Source organism: Palaemon carinicauda, chromosome 19 (assembly GCF_036898095.1).
Source record: "Palaemon carinicauda isolate YSFRI2023 chromosome 19, ASM3689809v2, whole genome shotgun sequence".
Taxonomy (NCBI): Eukaryota; Metazoa; Arthropoda; class Malacostraca; order Decapoda; family Palaemonidae; genus Palaemon; species Palaemon carinicauda.
The window spans coordinates 4,181,162-4,196,222 of record NC_090743.1 but is presented as its reverse complement, the minus strand read 5'-3'; the positions used below and the strand labels follow the sequence as shown (position 1 = coordinate 4,196,222).

General features: G+C 40.7%; 1 protein-coding gene across 1 annotated transcript in view; it reads left to right on the top strand.

Annotated features, from left to right (window-relative positions):
• The first annotated feature begins 6,607 nt into the window (after positions 1-6,607).
• The window catches only part of LOC137658889 (DNA-binding protein SMUBP-2-like), a 54,196-nt gene continuing 45,742 nt past the window's right edge, over positions 6,608-15,061 (top strand). Inside the window, exon 1 of the mRNA XM_068394012.1 lies at positions 6,608-6,770. The gene's annotated coding sequence lies outside the window, so the exon portion shown is untranslated. The remainder of the gene's footprint in view (positions 6,771-15,061) is intronic.

The window sequence follows — 15,061 nt, the reverse complement described above, 5'->3', positions numbered from 1 at the left end:
ACACCACCATTAAGATCAAATTCAAGGCATGTCTCCTGTTTAAAGATTTCCCTTCACCCTAAACATTGCATTTCCAAAATTGTATCCAAAATTGTGTCCAAAATTGTATCCTAGATTATTTTAACTTTTCTTCCACACCACCATTAAGATCAAATTCAAGGCTTGTCTCCCGTTTAAAGGTTTCCCTTCACCCTAAACAGTGCACATAAACAAGGTCCCTTTTATGCTCATGTACCAGACGTTGCCACTAAACACACTCTTGGATAAAAAAAAAGAAGAATTATGTAAGAAACTATAGATAGAAGAAGGGAGGTCGATTTTAATGACCTAGGAAGGGGAGATGTTATAGCGATAAGGAAGTGTTAGCTCAGAGAAGCAGTGTCCTTCGAGTAAAGGAATGGTAAAAATGTTAGGGAAATATATAATGAATTAAGGAAAGGGGAGGTTTCTTGCCAAGCGTGGATAGTTTGTGAATTGTCCTTATGGGGAAGGGAGGGATGGAGTTGGGCTGGGAAGATGGTGAGCAACAGCAGGTTGAGAGAATGTGTAGTGCAGGAGACAAAAGCCTTGGCTGATATGAAGGAAGAAAATATTAAAGAAAAATAAATAGTCTATGATAAAAGGAAAAACTGAGCTCATGGCTTTGATGAAATTGCGTGAAGAAGGGTGAGGGGGGTGGGGGAGATGGATGATGGGAAGGGGGTATTGGATGGGGAGAGGGAAAGTACAACTAGGGTGACATCATTAATAAAAAGCATAATAATGAATTAAAGGGAATTAGGATAATATTAGTTATAAAAACAATAATATGAATATATGAATAAGTGAATAAAGAGATAAGCAGAGTGAGTTAGTGATAAATAATGAGAAGAAGAATAAGAGAGAGGCAGAATAAAGAGGAGGGGCTGGAGAGCATGCCAGTGATCTGTGAAGATGTGGCACCAGTGGGAGAATCCGTTTAAAACAAGACACCCTACCCTGTCGCCCTTTTTTCGCTGCATTGAGTATAACAACGTTTTCGCTACCATAGGAGATGAGGTCAGTCTTGCTAAACTCAAACAGAAAAATAGCCATGTTTCCATTATTGTTCTCTTGCCTGGTTTTCAGCAGCTGATTCGCATCTTAACTTGTTGGACCAAAACTTGCTATCTATTGAATGCGCTATCCCTGATCTGGATATTAATCTCTTGCACCATCGTTCAGTTAGATCTTTGTGCATCCTTTACATTGAGATCTACCAAGACTATATCAGCCACTACTTAAAGCTCAATACTACACAGTATTCTAGATATTTCATTCCAATTATGACTAAACTGAGGAACAATCTTCCCAATCAAATAGTTCAAAACGTCTCTGCCTGATGATCTCCAGACTGGGGTTCGAGTCCCGCTCAAACTCATTAGTTCATTTGGTCCCTGCAACCTCACCCTCATTGTGAGCTAAGGATGGGGGGTTTGGGGGAACCTATAAGTTTACTTGCTGAGTCATCCGTAGCCATTGCCTGCCTTCCCTGGTCCTAGCTTGGGTGGAGAGGGGGCTTGGGAGCTGATCATATGTATATGTGGTCAGTCTATAGGGCATTGTCCTGCTCGATAGGGTAATGTCACTGCCCCTTCCCTCTGTGATTCGTGAGTGGCCTTTAAACCTCTAAACTTCTAAAGTTCAAACTTGGTACAAATACTTTCCTGTTCGTTATTCAGTCTCTTTTCATGGTTTATACGTTACTTATCTGTTCAAATTTGTTATCTATTTCATTTTGTTACTTTCATGTTTTTATTTTATTTTATTCCTTTCTTCTCTATTCCTCTCCACATTGAGTTGCTTTCTTTATTATGCCTCTCGGGCTTGTAGCATTTTTTTCGTTAAACCTAGGGTTGCAGCTTGGCTTGTAATGGTATTAATAATAATACAGTATATGTTTCAAGATTTGACGTTTTCTTTAAGGGTTTATTACTTAATTCGTGATTTAATAGTTAACAGTTCTGCTGTTGAGTTTTTTTTTTTTACTTTTTTTTTAACTTCTTATTGCATCAATAAAACACTTTTGGGATATGATAAAAAAGAATACTATAGATGTGGTACCTACTACCATTATGTCATATAACTGACAGGGCTAAGAAATCAGGGGTGGGGAGAGAGAGAGAGAGAGAGAGAGAGAGAGAGAGAGAGAGAGAGAGAGAGAGAGAGAGAGAGAGAGAGAGAGATTTTATTATATTCTAAAATGGAAACATTTGAATTTCACGCGTGAAAAAGGTATGAGAGAGAGAGAGAGAGAGAGAGAGAGAGAGAGAGAGAGAGAGAGAGAGAGAGAGAGAGAGAGAGAGAGAGAGAGAGAGAGTGTGTAAGAAAGGACGGGAGAGGTCAGGGCATCTGGTCCTAATATTAGCTGATGGCTTATTGCCAATAAAGTGATCATCGACACGCGCTCGGAGGTTTTTCCACTTTGGATCAGACAAAAGCAGAATTGGGAAGAAAAACTACAAGTATTGGATGTGAAAGGAAAATAAGATAGGAAATAAAGAAACGGGAAATGAGAGGAAAATTGGCAAAACAAACCCTTACTTTGAAAGTAGGATTTTTCCACCTTGGAGCAGACAAAAGCAGAATTGGGAAGAAAAACTACGAGTATCAGATGTGAAAGAAAGAAGAAGATAGGAAATAATTAACGGGAAATTGAAGGAAAATTAGCGAGGCAAACCCTTACATTGTATGACGGGCAGAATAAGTGATGAAGATTTCTCCACCTTGTAGCAGACAAAAGCAGTACTTGGAAGAAAACTACAAGAATCAGATGTGAAAGGAATATAAGATAGGAAATAAAGAAACGGGAAATTGAAGGAAAATTAACAAGACAACCCCTTGCATTGAAAGTATGATGGGCAGAATAACAGTGATGAAGATTTTTCCACCTTGGAGCAGACAAAAGCAGAATTGGGAAGAAAAACTACAAGTATCGGATATAAAAGGAAAATAAAGGAAATGAAGAAACGGGAAATTGAAGGAAAATTAGCAAGGCAAACCCTTGCATTGAAAGTATGACGGACAGAATAACAGTGATGAAGATTTTTTTTCACCTTGGATCAGACAAAAGCAGAATTGGGAAGAAAACTACAAGTATCGGATGTGAAAGGGAAAGAATATAGGAAATTATTAACAGGAAATGAGAGGAAAATTGGCAAGACAAACCCTTACATTGAAAGTATGATTTTTCCACCTTGGATCAGACAAAAACAGAATTGGGAAGAAAAACTACAAGTATTGGATGTGAAAGGCAAAAGAAGATAGGAAATAATTAACGGGAAATTAAAGGAAAATTAACAGGCTAAATCCTTACTTTGAAAGTATGATTTTTCCACCTTGGAGCAGACATAAGCAGCATTGGAAAAAAAACTACAAATATCGGATTTGAAAGGAAAAAGAAGATAGGAAATTATTAACAGGAAATTGAAGGAAAATTAGCAAGACAAACCCTTGCATTGAGAGTATGATTTTCCACCTTGAATCAGACAAAAGCAGAATTGGGAAGAAAACTACAAGTAGCGGATGTGAAAGGAAGAAGAAGATAGGAAATAATTAACGGGAAATGGAAGGAAATTTAGCAAGACAAAACCTTAATTTGAAAGTATGATTTTTTCCACCTTGGAGCAGACACAAGCAGAATTGGAAAGAAAACTACAATTATCGGATGTGAAGGGAAAAAGAAGATAGGAAATGATTAACGGGAAATTGAAGGAAAATTAGCAAGACAAACCCTTACGTAACAGCAGAATAACAGGGATAATAATTATGACAATTTATGACAATATGATGACATACTGAATAGGTTAGTATGATCTATTGAAAGGTCGTGAATATAATTTAACTTTTTTACATAATATTATTAGTTATTATAAACTAATGATAATAATACATTAGTGAAAAAACAAACCTTTCATTAAAAGTATGGCGGGCAGAGTAAGTGATAAAAATTATTAAATATGATGACATACTGAATAGGTTTGTATGATCTATTGAAAGGTCATGAATATAATCTATTTTTTTTTTACATAATAAAATTATTTATCACAAACTAATTATAAAGAATACAATGGTGAGAAAGACAGTTGATGTCTGGAAATCTATTAAAAAAATTTCTATGGTAATGCCATTGTCAGTCAAAAAATAATCAAGAATCTAAACTTCTTCATAAATAAACTTTGGTTGTATTATCTTAAATTTAGTCAGTTGAAAATCCTTTAGTTTTGGAATCTTAAAATGTTAATTGGATATTTATATCAAGTTTACCTTATGGAGTGCATCAACATGGCTACAAAAAATTCTGTATATTGAAATTTCTATAAACAATTTGATGCATAAATAAATATTACTTAGCGAATTACTGTACTGTAAATAAATTCTTTATTTGTTTTCAGTACAGCAATTTTCTAGGTAATATTGATTCAGGCATAAAATTGTCTAAAAAAATTAATGTACATTTTTTTTTTTTTTTTTTTTAGCCATGCTGACGAACTCCATTAGGTAAACTTAATCTTAATATCCAACTAACATTTTAAGATGGCAGAACTAAAGGATTCTCAATTGACTTGATATAATATGATAAAACCAAAGTTTATTTATAAAACAGTTTAACTTCTTGTCTATTTTATTAACTGGCAAAAACATTGCCATAGAAAATATTGTTGATGATTTCCAATCATCAATTGTCTTTTTCGCCAATATTTTTTATCGTTGGTTTTAATAAATAATATTATTATGTAAAAAAAAAAAAAGAATTATATTCATGTCCCTTCAATAAATCATACAAACCTATTCAGTATGTCATCATATTGTCATAATTTTATCACTGTTATTCTGCCCAAAATACTTTCAATTCTTTAGCCAGAACGAAAGGGTTTTCATTTGACTGGATTCAAGATGATAGAACCAAAGTTTATTTATGAACCAGTTTAACTTCTTGTTTATTTTATTAACTGGCAATGACATTGCCATAGAAAATATTGTTGATGATTTCCAGTCATCAATTGTCTTTTTCACCAATCCTTTTTATCATTGGTTTGTTATAACTAATATGATTATGTAAATAAGAAACTTGAATTATATTCATGTCCCTTCAATAGATCATACAAATCTATTCAGTATGTCATCATATTGTTATAATTTTATCACTGTTATTCTGCCCAAAGTACTTTTAATTCTTTATTAATATTACAAATCATTTGCTACTAAACTAGAAACGGAGAGATCGGGTAATTAGTTTTTTATTTAATACTAAAAACTTCTTGATATCTTTAAAAAGATAATCCCATACAAACATTTAGCACCTTAACGATTACATTACTTTTCACAAAATCATATGATATGGAAGATGCTACAATCAAAGAATTGTATAAGTTATAATGAAAATGTCTCGTTAGATGATTAATATGGACCCGCCCGAGAAGTAGTTCACTCGACTTCAGTGGAGGGTTGGATTTAAACCCAAAACAAGTAAAACAGGTAAGTAAGATACTTATTTTTCTGTAATAATCACCTTTTCTTAAATGGTGACATGGTCTGCCAACTCCCAGTCAGAGCTTTTATTTGCACTAGGCTTACCTCGAGTTATGAAATATGAGTAACAATAGCAGAAGCTCCTTTTAACCTATTTGTGGGAAGGGACCTTTATAAATCATGGTGCCTTATGTCGAGTTAGCTAACGCAAAGACCATTGCAGTCAGATCGTGTAAGGCCAAGGAAGGTTAGGTTTGGTAGTACAGTTAGAAAAAAAACTGTAATTTTAATCGGAAAATCTCCGTAAGAATATACTGTCCTCAACCACTTTTCAGCAAAATACAGGCGACCGCAATTTTACTTTATTTTGTTATTATCTTTTACGGGTTGGTGACCGAAACATCACTCTTTTACGTCAATATAACCGTTTTTAAAACGGTGAAAATCCAGGAATAAATGCTGCCAGACATTTCCCGTTTTTAATGGATATTTTTAACTGTGTAGTTAATGGAAGTTCCCTCGTTATTGTAAGAGTTCATTGTTTATCATTTTAGTAATTATCATTCTCTATAGTTTCAAATTATAACTAATATGCATATTTATAAAACCCTGCATATAAAAAAGTTAACAGTTTTTCATTTGTTGTAGAAATTCATTTCTTGTGTAAAATTATTGTAAGAAATTAGGTCACACGTTGTCTTAATGCTTTAAGTTGAAGAGGAAAGGTGAAATTAAGACTGTGTATTTTACTCTACCAAAGTCTACCAAAGGAAAATGTTTTAGGGAAAGAAACTAGATACTTATGTGAGTATACAGCATTTTTTTCTTTCTTACCATATTGTCCAGCAAGTTTTGAATAATCTAATATTAGTAGTGGGTTTTGTTTTATATGTAAAATTACCAGCACGGGAGGATTTATTCACAAACTTTTTTAAGTTTCAAAAATACAACTAGAAAAGATATTTAAAGTATAAAAGACTTCATAGAAAGCTGATAGTACCATATACTAAAACAAGCTAAATCACAAGCAAGCGAACTAAATTGGGATAGAGAGCCGTTACAAAGGTTGACTTCGCTACTACTACTATTATTATACCATCTCCCCCCCCCCGAAAAAAATAGCGACTGAATGAACTGATTGCACCAGATTGCGGCAGTATTTTATTCACTTATCAATCAGCCAAAAAGGAGCAGGATATCAATCAGGAGCAGCAAGGATAGAAATCCTTCACTGAAGTTAAACTGTGAATCTGAGTAGCCTTAGGCTACAGGACGTACAGGTACAGGAGAAACAAGTTAGCGTAACTAGAGAATTGAATATTTAAGTTTATTTAATTATTTAATTCGCGGGATAATTCTAGATTAATTGATTTACTGAAAATAAATTAATATTTATTGGGGTGTATGTGTGATAACGGCTAACTTAGAATACGACAGTGTACTGGGGTCGCCGGGTGGGTAAGTGATTTACTGAAAAGGGGTGTATGTATGATAGCGGCCACCTGTATGTAATATGTCTCACTTAGAATACAGCAGTGTAAGAGGGGTTGCGGGCGGCCGTTATCCCCCCAGTTAGGTAAGTAGGTAAGGACACAGCTTGTAGGTTAGGTTAGTGGGGAAAGTTTAGGTTAGTTGATGTCCATTTGGAGCCTTTGTATATCAGCGGCCAGTTCCTCATGCGTTCAATTAAAAATTGACATCAGCTGACCTAAACTTTCCCCCCTAACCTAACCTACAAGCCGTGTCCTTACCTACATACCTAGCGGAGGGGCTAACGCCCCCCTGCGATCCCCCTTACACTGCCGTATTCTAAGTTAGTCATAATAATACATACAGGTGGCTGCTATTGTACAGACACCTTGTCCATTTCTAATCAACACGTGAGGAACTGGCCGCTGATATACAAAGGCTCCTAAATTAAAAATTATTTATAATTAAAGTTTATATACATTGATACGTTCTGTATCCGGTAAAATTGTAGCATAATACAATAACTTTTATGGAGAAAATAAGACTGTTACATGATGTGTTTTGTGGTGTTTTGAGGTGTATTTAGGTTGGAATAAGCATAAAGGTACGTCTGTAGATTGTCGGGTTACCATGCTTGCTGCTCGGATAAGAAATGAGAATCCTTCCTCTCTTCGTCACCTATGTTTTATTGTATCTACGAGTATGTTGGTTAATGAACTAATACTAATTATTCACTTACTGGTGTTCACTCCGCCTTGGCTCACTACGCTCGCAATTGAACATTGTTTTATTCCTCCTCAGTTTTGGCAAACGTTACATGTTTTGCTACATATGTTGAAGCCTTTGTATATCAGCGGCCAGTTCCTCATACGAGCATAAAATATGGACACCAACTAACCTAAACATAACCCCTGTATGTTAGCCGAGTGGGTGAATATTTTGGTGGACAAAAAATCGCTGACCCAACCACCTACTCACCACCCAGCATAAAATTTTGGCTGTCTGAAAAGCGTAAAGGATTGTAAATTAAATAAATAGTGTAAAGGAACGTGAAGGAAAGAACTTGTACTCGACACCTGAGCACCCGGATTCTCAGTAAGACACATCTGATCTCTGATTAGCCTCTTTGAGACCAGAGGAATATGGTTTACCCCCGAAGTCTCAGGTCTGGACTAGATGTACGGTTGATAGCTTTGACCCAATCTGAGCTCTTGTAGATGTGAGCTCGGGTGCAGAATATCCCTTTGAAGATGGTTTGGAACATTCAGACAATGCTACCCATGTCTGCCAGTCCAAAGATTTTTCCCCCGGAACAGAAAGACTCAGACCACATCTTTATACAGGTCTTATTCTGTATAAGAAGGATCAATTCCTTGGGAGAACCAGATCAAGTTCCCACAGAGGGAAAGGATACTGTCCTTTGACCTCTTCTATGGCACCTATTAAATGCCCCGAAGTAGGCTGTTTCCAAAAATACAGGGGCCCAGACAACCCAAACAGATCTTTCAGGCTAGAGGGTTAAGATGTGGGAGGATGCCTACAGAGCAAGTAGATGTCACATAGAGCCGAACCTTGGTCAGTCTCCGTCCTCTGAGCAGGATACCACGTCCCGTTAATATACTCTCTCCCACCTGTAACCTACATTCAGTGATGTCCAATTCTTCTGCAATGGGATCCGCGAGGGAACAGGCCCTTCAAGCCTGATTTGATGCTTTTCACCGATGCATATGAAGAAGGAGGGGGTTTACCTGATACAGTACTGCATATGGGCTCCAGACTGTGATCCAAATCAGATCAGCTTTACCATATAAACCTTATCTAGTTGAGAGCGACGTTTCATGTTCTTCAACATTTTCAACAGCTCCTTTTCGGTCACTCGGTAGTATTGATGAGTGATAATACAACAGTAGTGGCTTACATATATAAATAAGAAGGTACTATTTCTCGACAACTTTGCCAACTAGCTGTAGAAATCCAGCAATAGACAAAGGATAATGCGATATCCCATTCAGTCAGAGTAATACCAGACAAGAAGAACATCATGGCAGACAAACTGAACAGGAAGGCTCAGATAGTTGGATCCAAGTGGTCTTTGAATCCTCAGATAGCAAATACCTGTAATATAAAGTAATTATTTTTTTTGGGTTCACAAGTAGTAGACTGTTTGAAGCGTCCTTAAACCGGTCACGTTCAGTATGTTGCTTTCCAGTACTGGATCCATGGGTGGCATTCCAGGATGCCTTTCAACAACTGTAGGACAAGTACACTTTTCCCGTGTTCTGTATCGTGAGGAAAGTCCTCAACAGGCTAAGTACTGCAACCAACCTATTAATGACACTGATAGCTTTGTTGTGGCTGCAGGCAGAATGGTACCCAGAACTTCTACTGCTGCTAGCAAAGGTTCCGAGGGAGTTCCCTCCCTTTCCTGACCTATTGTGTCACTTACTTGTATAGAGATTCCATACATCAGTTGGGTCCCTGCGAATTCATGCCCGGAGGTTATCCAGCATCTCACTCTGAGAGGGTTTTCGTGACCAGCGGCGAAACAGATGATCTGGTTACCTCGGGAGATCACCATCCTTGGTCTATCAGGCTAAGTAGGAGATCTTTTGTCGTTGGTGTTGTAGAATGGATGTCTGTCTTCTCGGATCCACTATCCCTTTAATTGCCGTGATTTTACTCTACATCCGGGAGGAAAAATTGCTCGCCGTTGGCCATAAAAGGCAATTGCTTAGGTCTTTAGATTGAAAGTTGATATTTTCTCTTCAGCTGGATTATCTATGCTCATACGGAGCTTTGAGCTAATTTGTCCCCAGTCGGAAGTTAGACCTTCTTGGAATGCTGTCAAACAGCCTTCCTATTTGTGGGAGGAGCTCCGTTCACTGGCCAAAGGTCTTGGACAACTTTGCCGCTTGCGGAAGATACGTTCTTCGCCTGAGTGGTCTTTCCCTTGAGGTTACCATCAGCTGGTATTGGATTCTTCCATTCCTTGCTCTAGCTCTTTACAGTAAAGCTTCTTAGAGCTTGATGACAACGGAGTTAGGCGGCTGCTTATAGCTCATGCTCCTCACCGTCGTGTTTGTAGGACATAGTAGAGAGCTTGTCGCTTTTGCAAGGCTAAGTTCCCAGGGCCTTGCACATAAGGTTTCAACCTCTCACGAGGGAGGAACTGCTGCTCTGCATGCACGCAAGAGCACTGGATGAGTCTTCCCCGCTGTTGTGCACCAAACCACCTATCGAGGTGGGCAGGCGAGCTCCTCTGCATGATGGAGATATGTGCGGTCCTTCAATTACGTGTTCTGCTTACCATAACAATATGTGCGGTCCTTCAATTACGCGTTCTGCTTACCATAACAAGTTCGCTTTCCGTTACTCACAAGTGCAAGGTGAGCGCTACTTTGCAAGCTTTTTGAGTCAGTGTTTGTATCACAAATGCTCACCTTGCTTTCTTTCCCCTCTCCATTAGGGGAAACAGCAAGCACCTTTGCATGGTAATGCAGCTTCATCATTATTCTCCTTGCAGCATGGTAGTTAGAAAGATATGGGAAAGATGACAAGAGGGCTCATTCTCTCATGCTCTACCTTTCCTTGGTACACCAGCTAAACCTAGGAAACAATCTAGGACACACCATTGTTCATGGACTTGGTGCAGGAGGTCTCAGAATCGACCAGTGCTCCTCCATTGGTACTTCCTAGTACATCCGCCATCCCATTTGAGGTTTTGAGTTCCTCCAGGAGTGGCGGTCCAGTTGACCCAAGACATGGCAGTTCTGCTAGGCAAGTTCCTCCTCCAGCAGTACCCAGCCTTCCTTCCCCTCGGCGATCTTCCATGTACCAGAAATGTCTGAGTACCAAGGCCTCGAACACTGTCCAGGATCTTGACTTTGAGAGATTGGGCATTATACCCATCCTACCGCAAAAGAGGAAACGGGGTCATCGTGCATCCACTCCCTCTCCGGGAGACTCCATTTAGCCCAGGAATAGCAGAGGATCAAAATCTCCCAGGGAGGTCTTGTTTACAGATAACTATAAGCTAATGCCTATAGAGCTAGACTGTTAATAACCTTTTGCCATGGTAGTGGAGACTCCTCTAACTCCCTCCGAAGGTGCAAGGCCTAAGGAGTCAGAGGAAGGAGATCTCCTCCCTTTTTGCAGACTTTAATATCCACCCGTGGGAAAGGAAGGATGCTAAGACCATCCCTAAGAATTGGCACTCAACATCTGAAAGACCAGTTCAAAGGGAAGGACTATCGGTTCCTTCTTACGTCTCTGTAAAACCGGAGCACAACGGCCTTCATCCAAGGAAACCTCTGTTGGACGGATTTCTGTTGACGACCTGGACCTTCACGATCTATGGGTGCAAGCTAAGAGGAAAAAGAAATGAGTGCAGCATTCTTAGCCCTCAAGCAATTTTATCAACTCTTTTCAGGTTGCTCCATGGTGCTGATGAGCTATAATACCATGGTAGTGTTATACGTAAACAGACAAGGAGGTACTTTTTCACAGCAGTTCTGCCATCGAGCTGTAAAAATCCTGAGATGGATGGAAGACAACTCGGTAGCCCTATCAGCCCATTTCACCCTGGGCAAGAAGAATGTGCTGGCGGACAACCTGAGCCACAAGATCTGATACTGTAGTAGGCTCTGAATGGTCTTTGAAACAACAGATAGCCAACAGTGTTTTGACTTTATGGGGTTCGCTAACTATTGGCCTGTTGGCGACGCCCCTCAGTCTGGCAAGACGCCTTCCAATACCAGTGGGACAACTTTGACATCAATGCATTCCCCTCCTGGCTAGTAAGGAGGCTTCTAAATAAGGTAAGGGTATCACAATATATCTCGATGACCCTAATAGCTCCGTTGTGGCAACATGCAGAATAGTTCCCAGACCTCTCGCATCTGCTCACAGAGGCACTAACAGAGCTCCTTGCACTTCCAGATCTTCCACCAAGTGGTAGCTTCGCTTCAACTTCACACCTGGAGGATATCCAGTAACTCCTCACAACGAGGAGCTTTTCACAATTGGTTACGAGGAGGAGGGCAGGTTACCTCCGGGAGTCGTCTGCCACCGTATTTATTCCTATACGGATACAAACTTCTGAGTCATTTATATGGGTAACAACTAGTCATGTTTTCTACGACCAACCAATCAAAGAAAATTTGTTTGATTGCACCATGCTTTGTTGCTATGCAACCATGGCGCATGCAGCTAGAGGACTCTTGCTCACATCGCCTCCTCACAACACTGCTGGTCGTGAAGTGAAGAGGTTATGCTCTCACTTCCTCTCAACGATCAGGCCTCTTGCATTCAACTCGCTTACCCTTTTAGTATTTATTGCTCTTGACTTTTGTCTTTCTTTATTCATGGTCAATTGCATTACTATTCATTATATGTGAGTTACGAGTGAGTGCTTTATGTCTAGTAAATTTCAGTTTGTTCCCACACTAATAAGCCTTGCGTTATTTATGTGGATATACTTTCGGCGGTAGCCATTAGACTAAAAGTGCAAGGTGGCAACACTACCTAACCACTGTATTGGGTACTCAGCCACCTATATCTACTTACACATCGGTGAACTGCCTTTCTCTCCTCATTAAGGCTTAGCCACTGACACAGCTTATTCTTATTGTCTTATTGCTTTTTCTCTTTCAGGAGTCACTTCGCTTCTCTTTTTACGCTCCCATGCGAACCTATCCTGGTCACGAGGATGCCCATTGTGGCACCTTCAATTTGTCGGTTGAGACTGACCCTCACTCCGTAAGTCTGACTTGTGAACAGGGCTCGGCCTGTGATGAGTGTAGGGAGTGGCGTGCCTCCCAGTGGGAGAAATTTGGGCATCGCAGGAAGAAGAAGACTAAGTGTGATCTTTCTCCCCCAGGGTCTTTGGCTGGAGCGAAAAGACTGCGAGCTTCTTCTCCACTCACCCCTAAATCTCTTCCAAAAGCTCCTCCTTGCTCTTGGGACGATTGAGTAGGAGCGCAGACCGTATAACTCCATGGCAACCTCGGGGTATTGGGGGTTTGTTGCTTCCCCCTAGTGGAGCAACTTCTCCAGCTGCCAAGGAACCATTTTCCTTTGCAGATGTGTTGCAGGTGTGGCCGTACCTCTTCTGCTTCCCTGTCGAAAGAAGCGCTGCTGCAACTTCTTCAGCGTGGTGCTAGGAAGGTCAGAGCCTTCAACATCCATTGCTCTGGACGTGGGCGATGTCTATCTTTTGCCCTCTGCAGGCCTTTGTACGCATGGACGAGGTGATCAGTCACAATCACCCCTCCTGCTGCCTCCTGGTGACGACAATGCCGCTCGCCATCTTGGGACATCGTCGTCATCTAACCTGCAGCCCCTTGTTTCTCCCCACAGAAATGGTTCCAGCTTGCGTGCTAACCTCCTGCCTGCTGCAGGCGCAGATGATTTCCAAGCGGCCAGCGTTCCATCTGCCAGCCGATCGCCAGGACGAGACTCTCCATCTTGCGAAAAGAATGGCTGGACACCTTAGAAGATCCACAGAGGCAGCCTACCAGGCAAAGTGGTCAGTTTTCTGCAGTTGGTGTTGTGGAAGGGGCATCTCTCCCCTCGATGCCACTGTTCCAACTATAGCAGAGTTCCTTGTATACCTTCGGGAAGAAATGCTTCTCTCGACTCGGCAATCAAAGGCTACCGCTCAGCCATGATTATTATTATTATTATTATTATTACTACTAGCTAATCTACAACCCTAGTTGGAAAAGCAGGATGCTATAAGCCCAGAGGCTCCAACAGGGAAAATAGCCCAGTGAGGAAAGGAAAAAAGGAAAATAGAATATTTAAGAAGAGTCTTGCCTGTAGACTGAAATGAGTCGATATTTCCTCCTCGTTGGAACTTTCTTTGCTCATACGTAGTTACGAGCTTACTTGTCCCCTGTCAGAGCTTAGACCGCCTCCTTGGAACGTGGTTCGGGTCCCGCAGTCTCTGAAGAACCCCCCCTTAGGAACCATTATGTCAGGCTTCTGATCACCACTTCACTTGGAAGACGGTGTTCCTGCTCGCGTTGGCTTCAGCCAAGAGAGTTAGTGAACTACATGGTCTCTCAGCTGACGTCTCCCGCTCTAAGAGATGGGGGAGAAGTAATCCTCAGCTACGTCCCAGAGTTCATTGCTGAGACTCAAAATCTGGGTGTGCTGGACTTCAGGTTCGGCTCATTCCGGATAGAGAGTCTTCGTTCTGTAACCGAAGATCCAGACCAACTATTATTATGTCCAGTAAGGAGTCTGAGGTGTTACTTGAAAAGAACCGCAGCAGCTCGCCCCGGCATGCAAGCGCTTTTCGTTAGCACTGGGAAGATCAAGAGGAGGGTCACGAGAAATACAATTTCCTCTTTGATCAGGAAAGTGATTGAGAATGTTTTCAATCCAGACCCTCCTCCGTCCAATCGACCCAGATCTCATGACGTCAGGTGCATTGCAACATCCCTGGCATTCAAGAAAAACTTCTCTGTGGTGCAGGTACTGCAAGCGGGCGTGTGGAAATGTCAGACGACCTTCACCGTCCACTACCTGCAAGACGTAACCCACAGGAACATGAATACCTTTTCCATTGGTCCTGTGGTGGCCGCACAACAAGTGGTCTAAATGGCTCAAGCTACTTGATGGACAGGTAGTAGAGGGTTGAGGGCTGAGGTCACCCGGGTTAGTCTGGGGTGAATGAGAAAGAATGTCTGGCTCCTCTCTTCCTTTTACCTTCTCCCCCCTTCGGGAAAACAGCACCGCAAGACCACAGCTTAGCTGACCTCGCCTCTCTGCCGGTAAGACTCATTTACCTGGTGCACCCTGATTATTTTACATAATATTTTGTTATGTCCCCAATACCTCTTGAGGGAGGGTTTTGAGTAAGTCTTAGAACTCTAGGCTTGTACTCAAGTTCCTACATAGAGACAAGCCACTAGTCTCTCTCACACAAGCTTCTGCAGGCTGCTATCAGTGTATTACTTTGTAGCAATATTTGATTTTAGCAAGGGTAGGGTTCCTATTAATTCGATCATAGATCGAAGTAGAGAGAACCCCGGGTCATAGCCAAGGCCAGCCTGTAGGACTTCCTCCCTCCTAAGAGTTAGTTACCCCAATAAAT